The following is a 12313-nucleotide window of genomic DNA, read 5'->3' as shown; positions in this document are numbered from 1 at the left end:
CCCCATCCATCCACAGTCTATTCCAAACTGCTTCTACATACCTGCAAAGGGGTTTGAGCTACTTTCATTGGTACCATACTATAAGCTTTGGGTTGAGAAGAAGGGTGGGACCATTTGGATAGAGATCAAGTAAGAAGTCATTATAAGGACATCCTATCTACACACTCACCTTAATCCTTTCTAGACCACTTCTCCTCTCCTCTTCCAGTTCATTCACCACATGTAAAAATAAGGGAAAAAAAAAATCCAACAGATGAGAAAGAGGGTAATACAATGATTCTTACTGGTATCTGGAGACTGTTCAAGATCTCAGTCCTTGCTAAGATATCTGACTACTATTTTGAGTCCAGAACATATTCCTTCTCATTATAGTCTTTCTTCCTCTGAAGAATCTTCTATTTAAATAGTAAGGACTTCTAGTAACACTAATTTTTCAAACTATTATCTATTGAAAGCCCAAAGTTCCAAGACAAATTGTCTCTCAACACACCCATTAAAAAATAGTGGAGAAAAAAAACCAGGACAACCAAAGATTTGTAAAATTTCCAGTTTAAAAAATAGAAGAATGGGAAACTTCGGCAGTCATTAAGCAATAAGGAAATAATCAGTCCTGTTGAATAAGAATAGCGATGACTTCCAGCTCAGGTATTTACTTGGTTGGTGATTCTAGAAGCTGCCCTCTGGGATGAACTCCCTGCTAATTATCCCATGTTAATTCATGCTTGGTGAGTAATAAAGAACATAGCTTTCTTGGAAAATACACACCTTCCATACACTTCTTCATGCTGGTGCAGAACTAGTGGCCTAGGATTAGTTTTAAGGATAAAATCACAGGTGGTTGCCAGCCAGGCTTGAGGTGTCTTTGACAATGGGTTTCCTAAAAATCTTAGTTGCCCTCTCTTCCACTTCCTGTCAACTGCATGTGCATACAGACACAGCCAGAGATCCTGTGTGGACCGTCTTTAAATAGGAAGATTCCCTCTCTTTACATGTGACATTAGTGATCTGTCTCTTCCTTACTCCTTCTTCAATGTCTGCTTCTTTGAGACGATTTGAAATCATAACTTTTCATGGTGAGACACCCCTGAACCTGAAATTTTCCAATGGGTCTGAACAAGGTTTTTTGCTGAGAACTTTTCTTTTTTTAATTTTTATTTTAGAGAGACAGAGAAAGAGTGCGAGTGGGGGAAGGGCAGAAGGAGAGAGAGAGAGAAAAAGAGAGAGAGAGAGAGAGAGAGAATCCTAAGCAGTCTCCATACTCCACATGGAGCCCAACTCATGATGCCACAACCCCAGGATCACGACCTGAGTCAAAAATCAAGAGACACTCAACTGACTGAGCCATCCAGGTGCCCCTCTTCCAGAGAACTCTTAATTGATGGGATAAAGTCACACAGCATTTCCAGCTGAGGCTACTAGCTTGATGTCATTGTTTCTAAGTGCTTTTTGGGGGGATAAAGAAGTGGTTGTCTTTGTCAGCCTTTCAAAGCTCCAGATCTTGGGGATTTTCTCCACCTCAGGTTGTGGCCACAGTCAGAGGGCACCTCCTCTAGGAAAGCAGTAATGGCTAACCCTAGCACTTGGTGCATGACAAAAGATACCTCACCTCTACCCAACTGTGGCTCCCATCCCCAAACCCAATTCCACATTTTAGATTTACCCTACTTTCACTGACCAAATGTGTTTATTAGTTTTTCTTTTCTTTTGCCTGCCTGCCTGCTTTCTTTCTTTCTCTTTCTTTCTTTCTCTTTCTTTCTTTGTCTTTCTTTTTTCGTTCTTTCTCTTTATTTCTTTCTTTTAATTGCAAACTATAAAATCCATGCTGCTTTAAGCAGAATTCATTAAAAGTTATTTATTAAGATGCATCGGGAGATCTGAAGAAGAAGAAGCTCAAGGCTAAACCCCTAGGAATGCAGCTCAGAACCTCATACTGAAGGGATATTCCTGCCACCACCACCTTCACCTGCAAAATGAAGGCACAGTGCTCAGAATCCAATCTGTTTCCTCATGTTGCTGACTTCCAGGTCAGAGTTTCTTTTTTTTTGTTTTTTTTTTTTGTTTTTTTTTTTTTTTTTTTTTTTTTTTTTTAAATATGTGAGATTTTTTTTTTTAATTTTTTTTTTCAACGTTTATTTATTTTTGGGACAGAGAGAGACAGAGCATGAACGGGGGAGGCGCAGAGAGAGAGGGAGACACAGAATCGGAAGCAGGCTCCAGGCTCTGAGCTATCAGCCCAGAGCCCGACGCGGGGCTCGAACTCACAGACCGCGAGATCGTGACCTGGCTGAAGTCGGACGCTTAACCGACTGCGCCACCCAGGCGCCCCTGGGTCAGAGTTTCATGTGGGTGTTTGATTGGTGGATCTTAGGGCACATGCCTGCTCTTTGGCTGCAAGGGATGCTGGGAAGTTCTTACCTGGGAAAGTAAGACTGGTGTAAGAAACTACGAAAATGTAGAGCAGGGGTATGACAGAATGGCAGGTATCTGTTAACGGAAAATTTCTTGTTAAAGTTTATTTACTTATTTTGAGAGAGAGAGAGAGAGAGAGAGCGCGCACAAGTGGGGGAGGGGCAGAGAGTGAGCAGGAGAGAGAAACCCAAGCAGGCTCCTGTGCTGTTGGCATAGAGCCTGACTCAGGGCTTGGGGCTCAAACTCACGAACCATGAGATCATGACCTGAGCAGAGATCAAGAGTCAGACGCTTAACCAACTGACTGAGCCATCCAGGCACGCTGAGAATTTTTGTTTTTTTGTTCATGAACAATTTTTTCACAAGACCCCCAGAAAGATTCAGGCTTCAGAGCCACTGCATACCGCAGAGAGTGAAGATGAAGCATGAGGCTAAAACACAGTTTGGTTGAAGGTCTATAGAAGGTAGATCTCTGGGTTCCCTCATCCACCTCTGTGCAGCCAGGCATTTATATTTCCACCCTTCCGGTCCTCTTCTCTCTCTTCTTAGAAGACTAGACATTTGTTCTCTGCTGAAGTCCCATGCTCGGAGATGCCAGGCCGAGAGGAGGACCAGGCCAAGGTGCTAAACTGAAAACAAGGAGATGAAGTTAAATCTTGCTTGGTAAGTGTGGAAATGATCTATTTTCAACCCCTGAAGTGATACTTTCGGCTATCTCCAGCTATATTCCTGACGCAGGCATATTAGGAAACTCCGCTCTAATTCCAGACATCTTTGCTGTGGGCTGGGGGAAGGGGGATGGAGTGGGTTGTATTGATCATTTGCTTCTTCTCTCACAACACACAGGGAGTTCTCATTCTCTTCTTCTAAGAATCTGTCCTCTGCCTGTCCTGCTATTCCATTCCACGCCACCCAGTGAGGCTCCCAAGAGTGTTCTGCACAAGCCTGTTTCCAGTTTAAGACGCAAGCAAAATGTTGTCCGGGTTATATTTAGTTTTGTTTCCACCACAGGTAACCTAGACATCGTAGAAAGACAGCCAAATTATCAAGCACAATAGCTAATAGCTGAAAGAAGCACACTTTTCTTCCTAACTAAAGTTCAGAATTTTATGGGAGAGAAAAGATGGCTTTCCCAGGTTCCAAGTGTCCAGGATCCTGACGCCGCATGCCATCTGCTGGTCTTAATCTGTATAGCTCCGGAGTAACTCCAGAGAGGGAACAAAGGGAACCCTCACCTCCTTCAGAGGCGGAGACTCCAACAGGCCTTCTGCTACAAGTTTTAGACATGAACACGTCCAGACCACCACCTTAAGACGAATGAGGAAAACGAGGGCTATCCTATCTCAAAATTGTCATCATCCGCTTAAAGTTCATTACCACGACATTCCTACTTATTTTCCCAGGTGTTGTAGAGTTTTGGGGTGGGAATAAAATTTCACTTCTAGAAACACAAGTTAGAGCACCCTGTATTTTACACCAACCCTCCTCTTTGAAACACAGGGCGTCTTTTAAGGAATTGTGTCGCGGAGTCTATACCAGGCTAATGTTGTAAGACTGCATCCTACCGAATGATCTTCCTTGGGTTTCAATCTTTGTTTCCTGCTGTGGCTTTTTCAGTGGCTGCCAGATAGCAGATACATGCAACCCACACCTTCTTAAATAGAAAATATCACTAAATAATCTTAAATAATGGAGGCCAATTCTACTCTTCTCCCTGTTCCTTGTATTAAATTGCCTTTCTGAGAACAAACTGAGGGTTGATGGGGGGGTGGGAGGGAGGGATGAGCATGGGTGTTGTATGGAAACCAATTTGGCAGTAAATTTCATATTTACAAAAATAATAGAAATAAATTGCCTTTAATCAAAATTAAATTATTTGAGTAAAGCAGTGCTGGCCGTCTCAATGGGGTACCTAGAAAGACATGCTAAGGCAGCAACAGGTTTACTTTCAAAGTTTACTGCCAACCTTTTATAAACCCAAACACAAACAAACAAAAGTTTCTTTCACGGGGCACACATTTCTATTTGATCCAATAATCCATCAAAATGAGTGACAGAAAAATCACATTTATTCCTGCATACGAAAAATGTACTTAAGGGGCGCCTGGGTGGCGCAGTCGGTTAAGCGTCCGACTTCAGCCAGGTCACGATCTCGCGGTCCGTGAGTTCGAGCCCCGCGTCAGGCTCTGGGCTGATGGCTCGGAGCCTGGAGCCTGTTTCCGATTCTGTGTCTGCCTCTCTCTCTGCCCCTCCCCCGTTCATGCTCTGTCTCTCTCTGTCCCAAAAATAAATAAACGTTGAAAAAAAAAAATTAAAAAAAAAAAAAAAGAAAAATGTACTTAAGTCTGACCATTGTTTGCAAAATTGTAGCACCAAAATACACTATCAACGCTGAAAAGAAAAGAAAAGAAAAGAAAAGAAAAGAAAGAAAAGAAAAGAAAAGAAAATGGTAAAAACAGTGTTTTCATAGAGTCTATGGCCAACCTACATGCAAAAACTTAGAATTCCAGAAACTAAGCCATTAGCCCAGAAGTGGAGAAAATTCCTGAGTCTTGTTCAATCAAGTCACTTTGAAAACACACACTCATTAGCTTGTATAAATCTAAAATATCCAAGGGATTCTTTCCCTGACATCTTGTACAGTGGATACAATGAGCCATTAATTGATAAAGCAATTGGCTTGGCATCTGCCCTGGTTGTTCCCTGCAAGAACATGCAGGTCTAGAAAACACCACAAGAAGGCTTGGTAGTTGGGGAAGAGGCGCAGTGGAGGGCAGGCGGTGGCACATGGATGTTTTCCAATCCTGCACAGACCACTGATAGAGCCTTGGATAGGCCATCCTTATTCCACACTCAATATATGGCGACCATAATGGCCAAAATGCAGATTCTGAATTCTTGGGTCAGTTCTGCTGTTTAGGTCTCCAGGTACAGAGAGACAATAGCAGGTGGGAATAAAGAGGTATTGAGGTCTAGGCTGGATATCCTGAAAGCTGAGTTCCAGACCCAGTGTTGCCAGAAGTTAGCGGAGAGCCTTTCAGAAGCTGATTTACCTTTCCAAGCTGCAATTTTCTCGTCTTCCAACTCCTACTCGTACCCCTTTCTCACTTTCCCCTGCCCGCCCCCTGCACCTTTCCAGGCTGGGGAGAGGATGGGGAGCAGCAGAAAGTTCCGTGAGCTCCTTTCTCAAGGTGCTAGAGTAGTGGGCCCAAGTCCAATGGAGTAATTTTTAAAAACACATGACTGGCCTGTCCCCCTCCCTGAATTTGGGTCAACCCATTACTTGACCCTTCCTTTCTCAGTTTTCCTTCTCCCTCCCTTGGGTTCTTTCCTGTCCTTCTGTGTCTATATCCACAACCTCCTTTCCTGGTACCCAACAAACGCTCCCAATTCTGTTTCACTTTGTTGGCCTAAGATGCAATATTCCCATGGCTATATGTTATGCCTTTTTAAAAATGTTGTGTGCATGGGTAGTTGAACTTACAGCAGAAAGTAGGGAAAATATAGAAAGGCCCATAATAATGACAATGATAATGACGATGATAGCCATGGTTTTATTGAGCACTTGCTCTTTGCCAGGCAATGTGGAAAGCATTTCACATGTATTCATTCATTTAATTCTCCACTAGTGCTGCTATTATCTCCATTTTGCAGGTAAGGAAACTGAGGCACCGAGATGTTAAATGACATAAAAGAGAAAGTTAAAAGTTACCCACAAAATCATGCTGAGAATAACAATAACCACCCTGAAATCCTTATTTCTGCATGAATGGAAGGCCCCTTGCCTCATGCATACATTTATTCTCTAAAAGCAATTTTGAAGCGATTCTGTGCTGCCCTGGGGCCAGCTGTGGATTTAAGGACCTTTCCTGATAACACATTTGAGGCATGACCTTTTTTCATTAAATGCAGAGGGGACTTCTGGCCAGTGGAAGGAAGAAGTAGACTGAAATTCACCTCCATCCTACATCCTACATCCTTCCTCCCAGATCTGGTCATCCCAAAGACAAAAATCCAAAGAAGAACACAAGATCTTGCCAATAGCCAGCCTTGGAAATGAAGGTATTATAAATAGCAATCAAAAAGTGCCTACTACGTCTGCCCTGAGAGCAGTCACTTCAGTAACTGATATGTGTCCCAGGAGAACAAGTGTTGTCTTACTCCCATTAGTGATGGCAGAAACTATAACACACACACACACACACACACACACACACACACACTATGCGTGTCTGAGAACAGGGAAGTGCTCATGATGGAGGAGAATGAGAACCACTTAAATGAATGTGTGTGTGTGGTATGATGGCAAACATTGTTTAAAAAAGGGGGGGCGGGGGGGACCCATATGCACTGCAAAAGTACTGGAATTAAAAAAAAATAGAAAAATTAGTGATTCTGCCTAAGGAAAGGTTATAGGGGATTTTTCTTTTTTTCTTTTCTTTTATCTTTTTTTTGTTTTTTTTTCTTTTCTCTTCTCTTTTTTTTTTGAGATCCCCAAATTTCTACAAAGAACACATATTATTTTTAAGCTCAAAATGGAGGTCAATGAGGTCATCTTAAAAAAAAAGGCTCTACAAGTCGATTAACAGTTGAGTCAGTAGATTATATTCAAGTGAAATTCAGAGTTCTTATTTTGTAAAAGGGAAGAAAACTAATATTTAGTAGCTAAGCATTTTCTCTTACATTACCTTAGGCAAGCTTTGTAAGCCTTTGTTTTTTTGAAGGTTTGTTCGTTTGTTTTTTAAATTTTTTTCATGTTTATTTATTTTTGAGAGAGAGAAACAGAGACAGAGCATGAGAGGGGGAAGGGCAGAGAGAGAGGAAGACACAGAATCTGAAGCAGGCTCCGGGCTCTGAGCTGTCAGCACAGAGTCCGATGTGGGGCTCAAATGAACTCACGACCGTGTGAGGTTGTGTGAGATCATGACCTGAGCCGAAGTTGGACGTTTAACTGACTGAGCCACCCAGGTGCCCCTGGCTTTGTAAGGCTTTGTAAAGTCAGTATTCTGTAGCTGTGGGGACATTAAGTAATGTGCCCAAGGTCACTCCCTGAGAAGGGGCAGAATGTCCAATTCCTACTGACTCCCAAACTCAGATTCTGTTCTCCAGACCAATGGTGTTCCACTATTTTATCTTCTAACACAAGTATAGTAACTATTTTCCTCTATGGCTCTTGGAAGCAGCAATGGAGAGAAAGGATGGGGAGTGAGGCAGGCGGTACCTCTCAGAACTAGCTGAAGGCTCCCATGTGATCTGGATTTGCTCTGACTCTATCCTCTGTCCCCCCAAAGATGTGGAAGTCTCAGGGGACCCATTGAGTCACGAACATGATTTCCAGGACAAGTGAGAAGGGCCATCAGCAAAACACGTCTCCAGAGACATCCTTTGGCTTAAGAATCTCTGTGCCTTTGGCTAAAATGCACTCGGCTGGTGTAAAACTGAATTATCCAATAGATTTCTTTCTCTGAGCATAAAGATGCCTTAAACCCTATCACTCTTAGCAACAAATAAGTTTGCCAACTTCTCTCCCAAGTGGACAAGAGGGTGACTATGAACTCCAAGGAAGACACATACATGGAAGGCAAGAAGGGCACCGAAAAGCCACGAGATCTACATGCCCTTCTTCACAGCCCTGCCAATGGCTGGCCTTGATTATAATATTTAGGTTTCTGTGTTTATATCTTGTCAAAGGAAAGCAGAATATCACATTCTATCAAGTCGCTTGAAAAGAACCACTGATTTACAACTCTGAGGCACTAACAGAGTGTTTGATTTAAAGAAGTGTATCTATGTAACTGAAATAAACACACCACACTCCAGAAAGTCTGTAGAGAGCTTCTCTGGGAGTAAATGGCAAAGAAGAACCACGACTTGTTTATATTCCTTCCCTTGCCTACGGGTTATCAGGGCCTTTTTCATCACCTTGGAGGGAAAACAAATGATCAAAAGATGGGTGACCCCTGTCCCTTGCATATCTCCTTCCTGGTATGTCAAAAGGCTTTCCAGCAAGGCAGGGCAAGCTAATTATTTTCTTCTAATCAATCAGCTATTTTAATGATGTGTGACACTCCTGATCTATCAGTGCCATTAAGATAATGTCTGCTCTGTTGGGTGGCAGCGAGTATACACACAGTTGACTAGCCAGCCTAGACCCTCTACAAATTCAAACTCATATTCATCTGGGTATGTATTCCAGGGTCTCAAGAGGGAAAATCAGACCCGGATTCCCCTGTCTAGGTGGAAAGGACCTGAGGAATTACTGAAATGTAAATCTGCCTCCAAAGGCCTACCACAGAATCTGAAATTTCCACTTATTCCTTTGAGGATTTTTAAAAAGTTGTTACATGCATGTATGCACGTACATCGGTACGTAAGTGTGTACGTATGTACTTATGTATGTATTTTTGGGTCTTCGAGAGAAGTCACTGTTAAAAAAAAAAAAAATCCCCAAACGTACTGAGGTGTTACCATTTCTTTCCAAAGTACCTCAGAAATCTTTGTCAGAACAGCCACCTTTCAGAATGCAAAGACACGAAAAGAAAGATCCGGAATACAGTCTTGGTGTCCCAGCTCTACTACTCCGGGGAAGGCGGAAATCAGTGGGAGAGCAGGAGGATCCTTGGGGAAGGAGTGGGAGACACAGTGTTAAGAGAAGGTGGGAAATTCTCACAAGAACAGGGACCTAAGTTAGCACGAACACAAACTCAGTTCTGCTCACCAGGTTGCTAGAAGTCTGCCCTTCAGATCGTCCATATACTAAGCAGAGAGTGAGTCCTCATTCTCACGGGCCTGAGTTCACAAGCACAGGCCAAGCAGGAGTCTACTGGTGGCCACCGGGGAGAGAAAGAGTGGAGAGAGTGAGCGTGGCTGTGCCGCAGGCCTCGGCCTTCCTGACAGCCTCACCCCAGGGCGGGCCGCTCCTCCTCCTCCTCACTTTCTCTTTGGCTTCGGCACTCTAGCAGTCTCAGGAAATCAGATGGGGAACTCGCTGGTCTCCGTCTCGCCAGCTGACAGTGGCCCCGACCAGATGTTTCGCCGGAAGTTTTCACACCCCTCTCCCATTAGGCGGTAATGGCACTGGGGCTGCAGGGGGAGGGAGGGGTGCTGGGCTGCTGGGCCACAGCTGGCAAGCAGCTTTTGTTCTGGATGACTTCAGCTTGAAAATCTGCCTTGAGAATGTTCTCCTCTCAAAGGAAGGGAAAACCCTATCAAGGCATGGACACAGGCTGCTTTCACCTCTGAATGGGGCCGGTGCGGGGGAAGGGTGCCATCCTCCCTGTTCATAGGCAGCTCTTTGTTCGACGGTGGGGGGTGGGGGGAAGGATTTGGGACACCACCATCAACCCTGCCGCTTGGCAGAATTCACCAGGAGTGGCCCGCTTGCCCTGCATCCTGTCTCTCTCTGCGGTGTGTGTAAAAATCTGTAGGCTCCTTGTAAAGGTATACTCCATGTCTCCTGTCCTCAGAGAGCTCCCCATTACAGCATAGGGGTCCAGAAATATGAACACAGAATTACAATAAGGTGTCAAAAATGCTAATAGGGATCTATGTGTGTAGTGTGGAGACACAAAAGAGAGATAAGAGAAAGCCTCACAGAAGAAGAAACAGGGGTATGGGTCTTAAGGCAGAATGAGTAGGAGTTTGGAAATCGGGTGAGGGGAACAGGCAGTCCAGACAGAAGGAGCCGTGTGTGCAAAGGCACGGAGGAAGGGGGAAATTGCGGCCCATACAACTGCCTGTACTTTTCTGTGAGAATGAAGGGGAAAGAAGTTCAAAATTTATTTACTGCTTTCCTCAGGAGGCCTGGGAATGCCTAGCTGGAGGCCCAGGACTCCCACCTGGAGAACCTGTGGCTGCCAGGGCCTGAACAGATCTTACCTCCTCCCTCAGGCAGCCCTCCAGCCCAGGCCCCTTCCTCTTCACAGAGCTAGCGAAAGCAGCATATCGGTTCTAAGACACTACGACTGCCATGGCTTGGGCTGGAGCATTTGGCTACGTTCCCGGCCTCTCGTCCCCTTCACTCCCAACTCCCTGATAAACCACAGACAGCCAGCCCGGGTTTTTTGCAGGGTTGGGGAGCGGTGGAATTGATTCCCCCACAGTCAGGGAGAGTTGGGGGCTACCATGTCCCGTTCGCAGACTGCACGACCCCCATCTTGGGTTAGGGGGGCTCCGTCAGCAAATGACTAGGAAACAAATGGAAAAAGATACTCACCTTTATGAGAGCTCAAAGAAATGGTTATTTCACTGCAGAACGTCCTCAGAGCCAAAGGTGGCTGGGTTGGTGGAGACCCTGGGAGACTGAAGCAGTGTGTCTGGAGAGCAGTTCCAGAATCAGTAGCTTGAAAAATGCTCATTTGCTTTTGCTCAGTAATTTCCCTTCTGGGAATGGGTCCTAAGGTAACCAGCAGACATGGCGGAAGAAAAGATTTGTGTATAAAGCTGTATCTCATAGCCTGTTACAACTGGGGAAATGGAAACAGTCTAACAATAGGGCAGTGGTTATGGAATTCAGCATCCCCTGTAGGAAGATTATGAGGCCTTAAAAAAAGATGCTTGAAAAAAAAAAGCCTTAATGATGTGGGAAAATATGCATAACGTTATATCATGCCCAATTGTCTTAATGGTAGAAACAACTCCACCGAGGAAAATTGCAAAGAAAGAAATTTAAAAGCAATGTGCCAAAGTGACACCTTGATTGGCTATAAATCTGGTACTTTGGGCTTTTTGTTTTGTTTTTGTTATTTTGTTCTCTCTTTTCTTGCTTCTCTGTGACTTTCTGAATTTTCTACGTTTTTCTTTCACCGAAAGAAAAAATAATAATAAACCAAAAAAAAAATCTATTGGAAAAAAAAATTTATTTACTGCTTTGGCAAATATTTCCTGGACACCATCTTATGTTTCAAGCACTAAGGTATGGTGGGGAAACACAAATGAATGTGAACTTCCTGGAGCTTATGGGTGGACAAAAGAAAATAAATAAGCACATAAATTATAAACCAGGGCAGCTGCTTTGAAGGAAGTACAGTAGTCCCCCCTTATCCACAGTTGCATTTTCTGTGCTTTCGGTTACCCGAGGTCAACTGTGATCTAGAAGCAGACGACCCTCCTTCCGACAGACCGTCATGTCAATAGCAGCCTAATGCTATGTCACAACGCCTACACCATTCACCTCACTTTGTCTCATCACGTAGGCATTTAATCATCTCACATCATCCCAAGAAGAAGCATGAGTACAGAACATTAAGGTATTTTGAAAGAAACCACATTCACATAACTTTTAGTACAGTGTATTATTATAATTGTTTCATTATTATTGTTGGTCTCTTACTGTGCCTAATTTATAAATTAAATTTTATCATAGGAAAAAATTGTCTATATGAAGTTCAGTCCTATCCACAGTTTTAGGCATCCAGTGGAGAGCTTGGGAACATATCCCCTACAGATTAGGGGCGACTACTGTAATCAGAGTTTATAACAGAGAAAAAGAAAGCAAGGGAGGGTTTGCCTTAGACAGGATGCTAGGGAGGCCTCTTGGAGGTGAGGGGGGATAATCAGCCAGAGAAGAGCCTTCCCAGCTGCAGAAACAGCCCATGCAAAGGTCCTGAGGCAGACAGAGGTTTGGAAAATTTGGGAATCAGAAAAAGTCACTATGGATGGTGGGTAAGGAGAGAAGAAAAAGGTAGGAGATACCTTTGATGACTTCTTAAAGGGCTAGATCATGCAGGGTTTTGTAGATGAAAGCAAAGGGTTTGGAGTCTTTTTAAAGCACAAGGAGAAGATACAGCATTGTTCTAAACAGAAGAGAGACATAATCTGAATTTAGCTGAGAAAAAACTGCTGACTTTTGTGTGACGAATATATTGAAGGAAGTCAAGAATAAAAAGAATAAGAATAAGAATAA

The 12313-nt window shown here is 43.7% G+C and overlaps 1 long non-coding RNA gene across 1 annotated transcript; it reads right to left on the bottom strand.

The window, feature by feature from the left end:
* Positions 1–2343: 2343 nt before the first annotated feature.
* On the bottom strand, positions 2344–9239 carry LOC124501132 (uncharacterized). The gene is made up of 3 exons (XR_006959714.1): positions 9128–9239; positions 2814–3038; positions 2344–2415 (listed from the first exon to the last, which is right to left on the bottom strand). It is a non-coding gene; the product is annotated as an uncharacterized LOC124501132 (long non-coding RNA).
* Positions 9240–12313: the final 3074 nt, after the last annotated feature.

The sequence above is a fragment of the Lynx rufus genome, unplaced genomic scaffold, assembly GCF_022079265.1.
Source record: "Lynx rufus isolate CCGP_SWC_20201006 ecotype Redwood Valley unplaced genomic scaffold, mLynRuf1.p SCAF_7, whole genome shotgun sequence".
NCBI lineage: Eukaryota > Metazoa > Chordata > Mammalia > Carnivora > Felidae > Lynx > Lynx rufus.
The sequence above is the reverse complement of the archived record's forward strand: the minus strand, read 5'-3'. Positions and strand labels throughout refer to the sequence as shown.